Genomic DNA, 13,623 nt, shown 5'->3' with positions numbered 1-13,623 from the left:
TGAGAAAATCACGGCACATTTTGAGCTTACTACGTAACCCAAACCTCATTTTCTATTCATGATGTAGTGTACACCATGACAAGAATATTTGTGCTTTCTCGCTTCCCTTAAAAAAGTAATAATCATATAATTTATTTGAAATAATTCAGCTGAAATTCAGTCAGAATGGCACCGGAATAAAGGATATGTTTAATTACAATGTAAATAAAACAAGTGTATTTCAAATAGGAGGACCGCAAGATGCACCACCTGCTAAACGTTTATACATACGATGACATGGAATAGATCTGTTTACGTGCATAGAAAGAAGATATTTTCTTCACTAGAAACATAATTCACACGAAATTGTTTAAGACCTTAACAATATATGTTACTGTCAGCTAACAATAATGTCATTAATAAAGACTAGTTTTTGTATATAACATTTTACTTGAGCCTTAATCAACAGCCGGTCGGAGTGGCCGAGCGGTTCTAGGCGCTACAGTCTGGAACCGCGCGACCGCTCCGGTCGCAGGTTCGAATCCTGCCTCGGACGTGGATGTGTGTGATGTCCATAGGTTAGTTAGGCTTAAGTAGTTCTGAGTTCTAGGGGACTGATGACCACAGCAGTTAAGTCCCATAGTGCTCAGAGCCATTTGAACCAACCCATAGTGCTCAGAGCCATTTGAACCATTTGAACCTTAATCAACAACCAGTTCAGCCGTAGATCGAAGCGAAATGTTGCAAGAGAAGTGTACTTTAAAGGTACATTGGAAACGGAAATGAAGTCCCATGCTTCTTTACAGAGCGTAGGGGAACGATGCGGGAGACCCGCACCGCCTTACTAGGCAAGGTCCTAATGGAGGTGGTTTGCCGTTGCCTTCCTCCGACCGTAATGTGAATGAATGATGATGATGAAGACGACACAACAACACCCAGTCATCTCGAGGCAGGAAAAATTCCTGACCCCGCCGGGAATCGAACCCGGAACCCCGTGCTCGGGAAACGAGAACGCTACCGCGAGACCACGAGGGGCGGACAAAGGTACATTACAAATGGATAAATGGTGTCAAGATATGACATATAAGCCGAGGAAGCATCGAAGTTGGTAAAAACTTATTTGTTATTTGTTCTGCTGGGTTTGAAGTAATATTATCGCTGGAAAAATCAATTTTTATGTAACCACTATTACTTTTAGAAAATAATTCCTATTTAAAACTATAACAAAAGGTCAGTAGAAAATCGCATTCGTTTGGCTGAACAATCTTTTGAATTTTTCCTTTGTGACGTCCATGCTAGAGACATTTGACAGATGGTTTTTTTGTCTATGTAGTGTTTGTCACCATCACAGGTCGCAGAACGCATTAAAAATCTCTCAATTAACGGGTACTCATGAGATGTTATTAAAAAGTGGAGAAAATTATGCAACTTCCAATCGGATAATAAAACAGATGATTGAGATAAGTAAAAAATATTCTGACATCTGCTGTGTATCGTTTAAGTGTTTTAACTGTGTTAAACTATTTTAAGTTGTGTCAAGGGGGTATAATATTTTTAAAATGTACGTGCGCAAGAATGTTAGAACGTTGTGGAGATACAAAGCATACGGATGTTGAGTTACCTTACCTTAAATGCTGGGAGCCAACCCCTGGTGATCGCGGTTGCTGAAGCGAAGATCGAATTGGTGCTCCACTCCTGAAAAATAGGGTTTATGCATATAGCGTCCCGTAAAGAAATACACCACTATAAGCATTTACTTGATTTGATTTCTCGTGCCGGTTCCTTTTATTAGTCAGAGCCAGCTACAAATCAAGTTTAGCAAATAATTCTTTTAAAAACGAAATATGTCTATAAACTGCTACTTGCATTTCTTATTTTTACATTATTTACTTTACCTTGCCTATTTACTGTTGTTATACAAAGATAGCTGACTCTCGTTTCACTTGGACTGAGGTTAAGGACGTACGCGTAAATGACTTTGAATACTGAAAAGCGATCACAAGAAGGTATGAGTAATTTGAGTGGAACCGAAGCCCTTATCAATGTATTGTTGAATGAATGTCACTAGCCGCTATGACGGATATGATACCCTTAGCAGTAACAGCACACATTCCCGTGAGTACTGATATAATGCGTTACATCGCTACATGAAATGACTGAAGTAAGTAAGACTTTTACTGTACTTATATCCTTTCCGATAATGTTGTAGAGTTGTTCTAATTTTGCAGTTTGCAGGATTGCTTAAAACGTTTTACCTACTACAGTATCTGTTCACACGCTCCATACCTTGGGCGCTCAAGGAATAATATAATCGCCGGCCGGGGTGGCCGAGCGGTTCTAGGCGCTACAGTCTGGAACCGCGCGACCGCTACGGTCGCATGTTCGAATCCTGCCTCGGGCATGGATGTGTGTGATGTCCTTAGGTTAGTTAGGTTTAAGTAGTTCTAAGTTCTAGGGGACTGATGACCGTAGAAGTTAAGTCCCATAGTGCTCAGAGCCATTTGAACCATTTGAATAATATAATCCCGATCCAGGCGCAGCCATCCGCAACACGGGCTTTGTATTAAAATCATCAGAATATTCGCAAAGGCTTATTAACTTGAAATGTCCAAATTATGCCCTGTCTGTACAACAGACTATGTGTTTAAATCACTTCTTCCCTATGTGAACCTAAAATTCGACTTCCCTAAGAGACTGTACCGCTCCCAATGAAAAAATGTCTGCACTATTTTTACGAAACTATTTTCTAAATGAAGTTAAATGCCGCAATGACTATTACTCACCATTCAGGCTCACAGCTATTGACCAATACACAGACATCTCCAAGCTGCAAATCAGAACAATTAAATTGCTGTAATACACATGAAATATATTGTCGAAAAATTGCTACGCTCACTGCGCCTTGTATTTCCATATCTCTCTTCGTCAAATATTCCAACGTTAATTAGACATTCCACGCAATAAAAAAGTCTGATGTGGTGCAACGCTGTCCTCGAATTATACCGGCTGCTTACAGTTAAGCTTTCCCCATTTGACACCCTGTAACACGGAAACTAACTACCTTACGATTAGCAAACTTGATAGCAGTAATGTCCAGAGTATGGGGCGCATGATATCCATGCGTCACGGCGCCACCGTCCAGTTCCAGCTGTGACCACCAGGTGCCGTGATCAGTCTTTGTGATTCATAGTCTCACACACCTGACCATTCTCTATGCAGTTGTTGACGTGTCAACATGAGCTTGGACAAAAGGAGTAGGGCATTATTGGTGAAGTTCTATTATCAAAACAACAATAACGCTGCAGCTGCACTTCGATAATATCGCCAGCTGAAAGGATTGCGGAAGGGTTCGCTTTCTCCACTTGCTGTACGGAGCGTGACGAAGACGTTCGAATCAACTGGAGAACTGGGTGTCGCTCCGGGAAGAAGCCGACGACCGGTTGCACCACAGCTGGTTGATGAAATCGCTGTTGCTGTGGCAGACAATGCTGCGCGCAATTCCCGATCGTCAGGCAGTGTGCGTGCTGTGTCACGACAGTTGAACATCCCGTGGTCCACTGTACGGAAAGTGCTTCGAACCATTCTCAAATAGCATCCGTACAAGATCCATATCGTACAGCAGCTCGCACCACAGGACAAACAACAACGTGTTGATTTCGCTTTCCGCTTTCTCGCAAAGACTGAAGTTGAGGAAGGCTGGCCCTTGACCATCCTATGGATAGACGAAGCTAATTCTTCTGTGACGAGTGAGGTGAACTCACAGAATTGCCGAGTGTGGGAAGCTTCACCTCCAGTGCACATGAAGTTCCTCTGTCAGGTGAACGTGTCACCGCATGCTGTGCCTTCACAGCTACGTTCATCACTGGCCCATTCTTTTTTCAACAGATTGGCGCTCAAGGACCAAAGACGTGCAGTGTGACTAGCCAGCATTACTGCGATGTGCTTCTCCAGCAAGTCATACCCGCACTACAGGAGAGACACGCAGTGAACGCAACAGTTTTTATGCAAGATGGGTCTCCATCCCACATCGTTCGTGAATTTCACCTGCTTCTCCGAAACAAAAAAAAAAAAGGTTCAGACGGCTCTGAGCACTACAAGACTTAACTTCTGAGGTCATCAGTCCCCTAGAACGTAGAACTACTTAAACATAACTAGCCTAAGGACATCACACACATCTATGCCCGAGGCAGGATTCGAACCTGCGACCTTAGCGGTCACGCAGTTCCAGACTGTAGCGCCTAGAACCGCTCGGCCACTCCGGCCCGTTCCATTGAATAAATGAATGAAATAAGTATTAGTGTCAGTGGTGTTAAGAAAAGCTGAAATCGTTAAAAGTGAATAAAGATCCAGAGCTCGATGGAATCCGTCTCAGATGTTATACTGAACTGCGGGTGAGTTAGCGCCTCTTCCAACTAAAATTTATCGTCGATCCCTCGACCACAAAACCCATGCCACATCCTTGGAAGAAAGCGCAGGACACACCTCTTCATAGTAAGGGTAGTAAAAGTGATCCACAAAACTCTCCTTATTGCTGTCTCCTATCAGTACTGCAAGCTACTATTGTCTACACTTACAGTCTACGAAAGTTTACACAATTTGTCTGAGCGACAAGCCAACCAATAATCTTCTCTAAATTCCATCAGAAGTAACTGGGAAGCGTTCCGCACACCAGTTACACTAATAGCCTGCCGATAAAGAGAACACTACTGCGTTGGAGTGTAACAAAATGGCCCTGAGCACTATGGGACTTAACATCTGAGGTCATCAGTCCATTAGAACTTAGAACTACTTAAACCTAACTAACCTAAGGACATCACACACACCCATGCCCGAGGCAGGATTCGAACCTGCGACCGTAGCAGTCGCGCGGTTCCGGACTGAGCGCCTAGGAGTGTAACAGATGCATCTCGCACAGAAGGGTGTCAGTAGCAGTGAGCGTAAGAGGAAACTAAGTTCATCAGTTGGCGGTCCCAAGCAACAGACTGTATAAATAATTATAGGCTAAGATAAAAGAAAAAAGGTGTACCACGAAGGAATCAGCCGAATGAGACGGAAATCGGTATATGTGATGAACATGGACAGGCAAATAAATGGTTACAGTTTCATAAGAAACTGGGTGATTTATTAAAGAGAAAGTGCTTCACGAACTGAGCGAGTCAATAACGCAGTGCTCCACCTCTATCCCTTATGAGAGCGATTACTTGGCTTGGCATTCGCTGACGTAGAATTGTTGGATATCTTCTTGAGGGATATCGTGCCGAATTCTGTTTAATTGGCGCTTTAGATCGACAAAATCCCGAAGGCCCTGTCCATAATGCTCCGAACGTTCTGAACTGGGAAGGGATCCAGCGACCTTGCTGATCAAAGCAAGGTTTGGCAAGCACGAAGACAAGCAGAAGAAGCGCTTCGAACTGAGTTCTGATGACAAGAGTAGACGCGATTAGAGACGCCCCAGACTTTGGTGGGATACAACCAGAAATGATGGAGGAGTTATGTTCTGGGGTGCGATTTCAGTTCATCGTAGGATCGGTTTGGTTATCATTCGTGGCAACCTTATAGCGTAGCGGCACGTCGACGATATTCTACGTCCCATTTCGTGGCGCTTCATGTCAAGCCATCGTAAGCTTACGTTTCAGGACCTACTGCTTTTCTTCGTGCTTTCCCAACCCTACCTTGGCCAGGAGGCTCCCGAGATCTCCGCCCAACTGAGATGTTCAGAGCACTATGGGCAGGGCCTTCGGATTTTGACGTCCTAACAGACCAATTGGACAGAATATGTCACGATATCCCTCAGTATAACATCCAACAACTCTGTCGATAAACTACCGATCTCCATTCGATTCGAATAATTGATTCGTGGTGCGTAGTTCTTTCTGTCTGAGAGGGCACTGCGACATAGCTAGTCTCACAAGGCTAGAAAGGAAATGCTATAATATGGACACCATTTGTTATTGTGGGTGTGTTTGCAAGTACTCCCCGTTTGAAATTAAAGCAGCAGGGGGGAAGTATGATTATAACTACTGCTTTCAACTTTTTCTGCGTTTCCATTTCAGAAACTGTCGGCAGCATGTGGAACTAATACTGCGCGTGTGTTCAACTCTTTGCCAGCAGTTTCCTGCTTCGAAGTTTCGACCCCCTCCCACGCTGCCAGCCGCGTCAGCAGAGTGCAAGCCATTACACGGCGGTGGCTACTCTCCTCGCAAACGATAATTACTCGCAGTTATCTCTGTTGTTTAATGCTGGCTTTATCTTGAGCTGATGAAATTCCGGCTCGTGAGAGCGTGTAGCGCCACTAGCTTTTTGGAGGGGAGCGTTACTTCTTTCTCTCTCTTTTTGCAGCGGCGGCCAGCCCCTGTAAGCTAACGCGGTGGGAAAGCAGCGACAATTACGCCTCCTCTCCGCTCCCCGGCCGCTCTTAGCACAGCAGCCAGCGCTGGCCACTTGTCAACACGCGCGCCGCGGCCGTGTGGCGTACGCCGACCGCCGCCGCTTGCGCACGCTGCGGTGCGGCAGGGGCCTGTTTTGCCAGCGGGCTCGTTACCGCTCCGCTCCCGTATCCGGAAACTAATTAGCGCGCGCGCGGGGACCATTAAGGAGCAAAGACCGGTCAGTGGCGGCCAGCGCAAAACTGAATACGGCTACGCGAACTGGCAGCGCGCTTTGACAGGCGCTGGTGATAGATGTGGCGCGTAATCGCTGCTCCACTCACTTACTCACTCTGCGTGTGTTTACGTTTGAATGGATGTTTATATTTGGCTATTGCTGTCAGCGGCAGCTACGCAGAGGTTCAAGTGAAAATAGCGTGTTTTGAATCAGAAATTACGTTTGAACGACGTTTATCTGTTTGGTCTCTCCGCGTCTGCCACGCCGAATTTCTGTCACTAATGACTACCAGTGGTTTTCACATTTAGAAAGCTGCTGTTCATTTATCTAATTAGATCCTTTTTTCATCGAATTATTGCACTATAGGCATATAGAGATAGTTACATCAATTACAATGAGCTGCCGAAAGTCATGAAATAGCAATATGCACATATATAGATGACAGTAGTATCACGTACACAAGGTATAAAATGGCAGTGCATTGGCAGATCTTCATTTGTACTTAGGTGGCACATGTGAAAAGATTTCCGAAGAGATGACAGCACGAAGTCATTAACAGACTTCGAACGCGGAATGGTAGTTGGAGCAAGACGCATGGGACATTTAACTTAGGAAATCGTTAGGGAATCCAATATTCTGAGGTACAGTGTTAAGAGAATTCCCAGAAAACCAAATTTTAGGCATTATTTCTCACCAAGGACAACGCAGTGGCCGACGGCCTACTCTTAACGACTGAGAACAGCGGCATTTACGTAGCATTTTCTCTGAGTAACACAGCGTGAAATAATCGCAAAAATCAATGTGGAACGAATGAAAAATGTATCCGTTTGCACAGAGCGGCGAAATTTGGCGTTAATGGGCTATGGCAGCTGGCGATCGACGCGAGTGCCTTTGCTAACAGCACAGAATCGCCTGAGTGGCACTTCTCTTAGGCTCGTGACCAAATCGGCTGCGCCCTCGGAAAACAGAGGTCCGGTCATATGGATTCCGATTTCAATTGATTAAGAGCGGATGGTACGGTTCGAGTCTGGCGCAGACTCCAGTATGCCACAGAACCAAATTGTGAATAAGGCACTGTGCAAGCTGGGGGTGCCTCCATAATGATATATGCTGTTTTTACATAGAATGGACTGGGTCCTCTGGTCCAACGCAACCGATCATTGTCTGGAAATGTTTATGTTCGGCTACTTTGAGACCATTTACTGCGATTCATGGACTTCATGTTCCAAAACAACGATGGAATTCTTAAGGATGACAATGCGCTATGTCATCGGACCAGAAATGTTCGATGCTGGGTTCAAGAACATTCTGGACAGTTCGAGCTAATGATTTGGCCACCCAGACCGCCCATCACAAATCCCATTGCACATTTATGGGATATAGCCGAGAGGTGAATTCGATCACATAATCGTGCACCGGCAACACCTTCGCAGTTACTGAAAACTACAGAGGCAGCATGGCTCAGTATTTCTGCAGCGGGCTCCCAACGAATTATTAAGTCCATGTCTCGTAGAGTTGCTGCACCACGACACTATACTGGGCGGTATATGGGCAACGGCCTTGCCGCAGTGGATACACCGGTTCCCATGAGATCGCCGAATTTAAGCGCTGTCGGCACTTTGATGGGTTACCATCCAGGCCGCCATGCACTGTTGCCATTTTTCGGGGTGCACTCAGCCTCGTGACGCCAAATGAGGAGCTACTCGATTGACTAGTAGAGGCTTCGGTCAAGAATACCATCATAACGACCGGGAGAACGGTGTGCTGACCCCACGCCCCTCCTATCCACATCCTCCAATGAGGATGACACGGCGGTCGGATGATCCCGATAGGCCTCTCGTGGCCTGGCAACGGAGTGCTAAAAAAAATGTGTGTTTGTGTGAAATCTTATGGGACTTAACTGCTAAGGTCATCAGTCCCTAAGCTTACACACAACTTAACCTAAATTATCCTAAGGACAAACACACACACCCATGCCAGGGGGAGGACTCGAACCTCCACCGGGACCAGCCGCACAGTCCATGACTGCAGCGCCTTAGACCGCTCGGCTAATCCATCGCGGCGAGTGCTGAAAAAATAAATATTGGGTGGTATCCCATAACTTTTGTCAACGCAGTGTATTGAGAGTATTACATCTACGTATTTGGATATCAATTTAATTGGGCCAAAGAACAACGTTATCATATATTCTGATTTTACAATTACACCTGTATGCCACGCTCCATCTTATGAATTTGACCGCGCAGTTCCACCAAATTGCGCTAATGCTGCTGTCGGGGTTTTAAACGCTGTTCTAACATGTCCCGCAGATTTTCTATGGGGTCAGAGTCTGATGATTTGGCAGGCCAATCGAGCTGTAACAGAGTAGGGGAGTTGTTTAGAAAACCAGTCACAAATTCTATCAGTCTAATGAACTTTTATATTGTCGTCTTTATGTGCCTGGGTGGACAACACCTCATCCGATGGTCCTCAGACGAGTATACTTCGATTACTATGATGAGGGATCTTAATGTTTTGTATATATCCGACATCCATGAAAGTCTTTCAACTGAATGCGAACAACCAGACACTAGTTAGAATGGAGCTTCTTGCACGCGGACATGCCTGGTTGCAGGAACCCTACACCAGGAATGGCAGGCTAGTAGCTTTTAACCACAAACAAATCATCATAATAGGTACATCCAATGCGAAGGCTGCAGTCATTGTCAAAAATAGAAACTTTACAGTTACTCAGATAGCTTACCTATGTAACGAACAGCTCGCAACAGTGGAAATAGTGCATGAAGGCGATAAGTGGATTATTGTGCTGTTATAGGCGCAGTACTCGCACTCCATTATACATACGTACATCAGTTACATCAGCGATGCTATCGAATATGCCAATAACAAAAGCTTACTTATAGCTGCTAAATGCAAGGTCGACTATATGGCACTCTGAGACGGGGGAACCAAGTCCATGAGGTACTAAATGAATACATCCTCTACATCGTCAACAGTCCGAATCAGCCACCCACCTACTTAGCGCCATCGGGAGCTAGCAGCCGGATTGACACAACAATTGCAAATGCAAATGCACTGCCACTTACAACGGAGCGGGAGATCATGGATGGCGCTACTCACAGCTGTCACAACGCTTTCGTCACGAACATAGACACACAGATATACCTACCTACACAGGACAGACATCAGCGATTGCTATTTCATGGGATAAAGTAAGAGAGATGAATAGGCCTTCCCCCTACATGCAGTTGAGCGGTCAGTGGAGTATAAAGCACATATTTTGTGTGGTGTCACCGCCAGACACCACACTTGCTAGGTGGTAGCTTTAAATCGGCCGCGGTCCATTAGTACATGTAGGACCCGCGTGTCGCCACTTTCAGTGTTAGCAGACCGAGCGCCACCACACGGCAAGTCTAGAGAGACGTACTAGCACTCGCCCCAGTTGTACGGACGACGTAGCTAGCGATGCACACTGACGAAGCCTCACTCATTTGCAGGGCAGATAGTTAGAATAGCCTTCAGCTAAGTCAATGGCTACGACCTAGCAGGGCGCCATTAGTAACATTGCTTGTATCTAAAGAGTCTCACTTGTATCGCCACAATCTCCAGATGTACCACAAGGATGGATTAAAGTTAAGTATTCCAGCAGCTACGTACTTTTCTTTATAGCATTCATTACGTATCCTGTTTCAGACCTCACGCCATCCTGCTTTAGCTTAGCGCGTGCCTTTCGGCTTCCTCGCATTGTGTCTAGGCTGTCTTGCCTAGACACAACATTTTGACTGACATGAAACTTAAACATATCAAAGACTAGAAGATTAACGAGGTTATGCAAAGAAGTAAGAAACGTAACGAGGTTATGCAAAGAAGCAAGGAACAAACGGAAATGGTATCAAAGAGCACCAACGGAAAGGGACATAAATAACAGACTCATACAGTTCAGGGAAGCAAAACATTGCTAAAAACAAGAGTTACAAGAAACACGAGAAGAACACTGGAACACACACCTGCAGAAGCAGCTCAAAACCAACATTTGCAGGAACGCTTCAAAATACAAACGAAGCTTCTGAAGACGCCACTAGTCTTAGAAATGCGGACACGAGGTGACGGTGCTATAATAGGGAGATGGAGAAGTTCGCGGAATTCCCCTAAACAAACTCTTATCCGATGACGAGCAAGAGTCGGATGAACAGATTCATACTGGACAGCGAACCTTAATGAACTCTTGCTATGAAAATGGCACGGCCTTTAGTCCCTCCTCATGTGAGGAAGTCGCTTGCGATTGCTAAACAAAAGAGCAAGAAAGCCCCCGGGCAAGATGGTATGCATTCCGAGACACTGAAAATTGTCATTCGACAGATTATTCCATACATGACGGATTTACTCAACGATCCGCCACAGCTGGGACGGGTGCCTGCGGTCCGGAAAACAGCAAATCCCGTCATAAATAAAAAATCAGAAGACAAGGATTCCTCAAATTCAAAAACGTATAGCCCTATATGCTTAATTAACACCTTGGTTAAGGTCAACAAACGACTTCTGTGCGATCGCTTGCAGTCGCACTGGAACCTCCTTGACATTGATCAACACCAGTTCGGTTTCAGGGCAGGAAAATCAATAGATTACTTACTAAATGATGTACTAATCACTGTTAATAACGTAAAAAGTAAACTCACAGTTGCTATTCTTATAAACATTCCGCTCGCCACTGATAATCTCTGGTGGTCCGCAATGTTTCCAAGACTCAGAGAGATGCAGGTACTTGAAGCCTTATACGATAGCCTCTCTGATTACTGTACAACAGGGAGGTTGAATTGTGCGCGGGAAGTCAGGAGGTGACCGAAAGAATCACCAAAGGTTGATCGCAAGGATCAGTCTGGGCCCCGTCTTTTGGGATATCGCCTTTCAATCTCTGCTACATCAACTGGATGCGGATAACAATGCGAACGCGCCGATAGCATTCGCAGATGACCTCCTGCTGGTGGTCTCTGCAGACTGAAATGCACAACTCGAACACTGGTCAACAAACTTAACAAGCATCAGCCAGTGGTACGAACCTAATAAACTTCAGACGGCTCTACACAAAACAGTTTTTATAATCTTTCAAAGAACACTACAAAGTAATCAAACCATAAAAGTACATGACATTAGCATACACAGACAACGGAAAACGCGATCTCTTGGTGCGAAACTCGATGAAACGACTATTATTTGACGAACACATCAGAACAGCGACTGACAGCGTTCCCAAGATTATGCACAAGCTGATCAGACTCAACATAACACATTTCGGGGTACTATTACACACAATGAGAACTTACCGTTGTGCGCTCTTAGAGTCTGTCGTCTGTTTTGCAGCCAATACATAGGCCCATCGAATACGTCTGGTGACGAATAGGAACACCGTGCTGCGAGGGCAGACAAGTGCCGTGGCGAGGCTGTCAGGAGCGCAACGCTGCGTCAGTTGAATCACTATGCGTGGTGCTTGGAACCTTCCCTATCGACATAACCATTCGGTTTCAGGCTGTAATGTCCTGGCTGAGGAGGGGGAGACAGCATAAGGTAATCGAGTTTACCGGACAGGACATCATTCAGAAGCGCCAACTCGTTAAATAACGAGTGGGTACCTGGCAAAGGGTATTGGAGTTAAGCGATAAGGGCAGTAGTGTACATCATTTCTTCCTGGGCATCAGGGCACGTCCTGAGAACGAGCCATATCAGTACCACGCGGGGTATGGTTCAATTTCTTACAGGTCGTGGCCCTTACACTGCTACTTACACTGCATACACCGCAGCCATAGTGCTATTTATACACTCCAGGAAATTGAAATAAGAACACCGTGAATTCATTGTCCCAGGAAGGGGAAACTTTATTGACACATTCCTGGGGTCAGATACATCACATGATCATACTGACAGAACCACAGGCACATAGACACAGGCAACAGAGCACGCACAATGTCGGCACTAGTACAGTGTATATCCACCTTTCGCAGCAATGCAGGCTGCTATTCTCCCATGGAGACGATCGTAGAGATGCTGGATGTAGTCCTGTGGAACGGCTTGCCATGCCATTTCCACCTGGCGCCTCAGTTGGACCAGCGTTCGTGCTGGACGTGCAGACCGCGTGAGACGACGCTTCATCCAGTCCCAAACATGCTCAATGGGGGACAGATCCGGAGATCTTGCTGGCCAGGGTAGTTGACTTACACCTTCTAGAGCACGTTGGGTGGCACGGGATACATGCGGACGTGCATTGTCCTGTTGGAACAGCAAGTTCCCTTGCCGGTCTAGGAATGGTAGAACGATGGGTTCGATGTCGGTTTGGATGTACCGTGCACTATTCAGTGTCCCCTCGACGATCACCAGTGGTGTACGGCCAGTGTAGGAGATCGCTCCCCACACCATGATGCCGGGTGTTGGCCCTGTGTGCCTCGGTCGTATGCAGTCCTGATTGTGGCGCTCACCTGCACGGCGCCAAACACGCATACGACCATCATTGGCACCAAGGCAGAAGCGACTCTCATCGCTGAAGACGACACGTCTCCATTCGTCCCTCCATTCACGCCTGTCGCGACACCACTGGAGGCGGGCTGCACGATGTTGGGGCGTGAGCGGAAGACGGCCTAACGGTGTGCGGGACCGTAGCCCAGCTTCATGGAGACGGTTGCGAATGGTCCTCGCCGATACCCCAGGAGCAACAGTGTCCCTAATTTGCTGGGAAGTGGCGGTGCGGTCCCCTACGGCACTGCGTAGGATCCTACGGTCTTGGCGTGCATCCGTGCGTCGCTGCGGTCCGGTCCCAGGTCGACGGTCACGTGCACCTTCCGCCGACCACTGGCGACAACATCGATGTACTGTGAAGACCTCACGCCCCACGTGTTGAGCAATTCGGCGGTACGTCCACCCGGCCTCTCGCATGCCCACTATACCCCCTCGCTCAAAGTCCGTCAACTGCACATACGGTTCACGTCCACGCTGTCGCGGCATGCTACCAGTGTTAAAGACTGCGATGGAGCTCCGTATGCCACGGCAAACTGG

The 13,623-nt window shown here is 46.5% G+C and overlaps 1 long non-coding RNA gene across 1 annotated transcript in view; it reads right to left on the bottom strand.

Moving 5' to 3' along the window:
• Positions 1–1,602: 1,602 nt before the first annotated feature.
• LOC124777867 overlaps positions 1,603–13,623 on the bottom strand; it is a 523,503-nt gene continuing 511,482 nt past the window's right edge. The window contains exon 4 of the long non-coding RNA XR_007015791.1: positions 1,603–1,674. This is a non-coding gene — a long non-coding RNA (uncharacterized LOC124777867). The remainder of the gene's footprint in view (positions 1,675–13,623) is intronic.

The sequence above is a fragment of the Schistocerca piceifrons genome, chromosome 2 (assembly GCF_021461385.2).
Source record: "Schistocerca piceifrons isolate TAMUIC-IGC-003096 chromosome 2, iqSchPice1.1, whole genome shotgun sequence".
In the NCBI taxonomy this organism is placed as follows: Eukaryota; Metazoa; Arthropoda; class Insecta; order Orthoptera; family Acrididae; genus Schistocerca; species Schistocerca piceifrons.
This window is presented reverse-complemented; position numbering and strand designations above follow the sequence as displayed.